The 2,976-nt window shown below is 34.5% G+C and overlaps 1 protein-coding gene across 3 annotated transcripts in view; it reads left to right on the forward strand.

Moving 5' to 3' along the window:
• LOC106881649 (transient receptor potential cation channel subfamily M member 3) overlaps positions 1-2,976 on the forward strand; it is a 662,626-nt gene that overhangs the window by 104,530 nt on the left and 555,120 nt on the right. The window lies entirely within an intron of this gene.

The following is a 2,976-nucleotide window of genomic DNA, read 5'->3' on the forward strand; positions in this document are numbered from 1 at the left end:
CACACACACACACACACACACACACACACACACACACATGCATAAACACACATGATAGGCATCTTTCAGTTTCCATCTACCAAATCCACACAAGGTTCGTGTCGGCCAACCTGTAATTACAGTAGAAGATCATCTGCCTAAGATGCCACGTAGTGGGACTGAACCTGAAGCCATGTAGTCATGAAGTGAACAACTTAGTCTCACAGTCATGTCTGCAACTCAGCTGTGCATGTACCTCTTTATTAATTCATAATTAAAATATAAACAAAAATAAAAGAATTACCAAAGTCGACTTTGGTGACACTTGAACTCAAAATGTAAAAATATGGATGCCAAATACCACCACAAAACATTTCTACTGGTGCTCTATTGATTCTGTCATCCTCCTTCCATATTTACAAATTTTCATGTTTCGCAGAAGTAAAGTTTGCAATGAAATCTTATCTTTTATCAATAATTGTTTATTAAGGTATGTTGAGCTACAGTGTCAATATCTTGAGATTCTTAAACTTGCATCTAAACCACTCAGAAAGCAGAAAGATATGCAAAACTTATCATTAAATTATAATTGTAGTATGATTCCTGTTATTGGTTATTTTATATTTATTTTGTTTGACTTTATAGATCTTTGTAACCAGATTCGGTGCATAACATCTTGAAAATACATGTGTATGCGTATGTCTCTCTCTTTTCTCTCTCTTAGTAGGTCACACACACACACACACACACACACACACACACGTTATATGTAGAGAGAAAGCTTGATAAAGTGATAGATATAGGGAGAGAAAGATTTATGTATAGGGATTGACATATTGTAAGTATCTTAAATTTTGATCAAGTCTCAAAAAATTTCCTTCAAAATCAAATCTCATAGAAGATAAATATAAAATGGTATTCTAAGGAAATGGAAACACCAAAAGAAAAAAAAGACTGCTCTTCACTGAATTTCCTTGTGAGAGGAATATTTTCTCAAATGTTTTTTTAAGGCTGATGAAATATTTACATGTCTTGCATTATATAACTACCGTGTGCATTTATTTGTGTGTGTGTTTATATCAGCATTCTCTGGAAGTCACCCAGAGTGTTGATGTTATTGCTGTTGTTGTCACTTCTCAACAATCTGATTTGTACCTTCTGACTTTGAATATGTGTGGAATAAGAGATCCCGTTCCTGAAAAACTAGAAAGCATTAGCAACAAGAAGGGTCTCAGGCTGTAAAATACTTTACACAAACACACACACTATGGGCTTTCTTGGTTCCTGTCTACCAATTTTACATAAGGAATTGATCAACCTGCAGCCATAGTGGAAGACACCAGCTGAAAACATTCACACGGTGGAATTGAACCCCTAACTATGTATTCCTAAAGTGAACTTCTTCAGCATACAGCCATACTTGCACCTACTTAATCACATGGCCACATTAGGAGTGTACACATTTGCTGTTTTGATCTTTGACAGCAAAATTAAGGAATTATTAATTTACATTGATTATATAAACCTGTTCAGATCTCATGTTGTTTTGTAACCACAAATCAAAATATTCGCTTAAAAAATTTTTTAGTTACCTAATGGTTGCAACCTAATAGTCTCATAATATATTAGTCCACACTTTAAATAATCTTTTATCTTTTATCTTTTATTTGTTTCAGTCAGTGGACTGCAGCTATGCTGGAGCAGTGCCTGAAAGGGCTTAGTTAAATAATCCACCCCTTGTACTTATTTTTAAGTCTGGTGTTTATTTTATTGATCTCTTGTATCAAACTGCTAAGTTATGGGTATGTAAACAAACCAACACCAGTTGTGAAGCAATGGTGGGGGACAAACACACACACACACACACACACACACGTGATAGGCTTCCATATAGTTTCCAGGGGTGGACCCAAGGAGTGGGGGCTGAGGGGCACGTGCTCCCCTCAAGAAAAGAAGTGTGCCCATCTAAATAATGTTATTATGCCCTTTTCTCCTGGAATTGTATTTCCTTCTGATCTTGTGCCTTCCCCTCAAGAAATTCCTGAGATTGCACCTGGTTTCTGCCTACCAAATACACTTTTTATAAAGCATTAGTAGGCTTGAGGCTATAGTAGGAGGCATTTGCAGAAGATTCCATGCTGTGGGACTGAACCTGAAACCATATGGTTATAAAGTGAGCTTCTAACCACACAGTTTTCTATAATTACCAAAACTCCATTAAATATAACTCTGAGCAATTAAGATCTATGGAATGAAAAAGATGCCATATCACAGATGTGGCCAACCTATATTATTGGAAATGGGACATAAAAAAGAGAATGAGGAAGAATATGTGAATACGCATAATTCATTTTGTGTGAACATACATGATTCATTAATGTTTTTTATAAATTTTGAGATGGAATGGTTGAAAGTGAAATTAGGTTTTTTCTAATAAATATAATTTATAGTACAGCATGTTGGCCATACTAGTTTGGTTGGTTCTCTCTCTTCCCTTTTTTCTTTTTTTTTTTGTTTTGATTGGAAATAATGCAGAGATAGTAAATTGCTTCATATTTGCAATAGTAAATTCCTTCATTTTTACCTGTCAGCAAAAGATAATATAACTGTTTTCTAAATTGACAACTTTAGGAACATACACACATACATACATACATACATACTCATACCATGCACACAAATGTATATACATACAGATGTACATGTTTTCTCTGTAGAGTAATTAATTGCAGAAATTACCATGTACATGTATATATGTTGATGTGTGAGATTGACTATGAATGTGTCTGTGTATATGCTCATGCGTAAAGTTATATATTATTATTAGATGCTCTCATATGCATGTGTGTATAACTAAATCCATGTAAAGTAAAATATTAGTGATGCTACCATTTATGTGTTTGTGTACGTATAGGCACAAACATGGCTCATCATCATCATCATCATCATCATCATCATCATCATCATCATCATCATCATCATCATCATCATCAGCAG

This window comes from Octopus bimaculoides, chromosome 9 (genome assembly GCF_001194135.2).
Source record: "Octopus bimaculoides isolate UCB-OBI-ISO-001 chromosome 9, ASM119413v2, whole genome shotgun sequence".
Taxonomy (NCBI): Eukaryota; Metazoa; Mollusca; class Cephalopoda; order Octopoda; family Octopodidae; genus Octopus; species Octopus bimaculoides.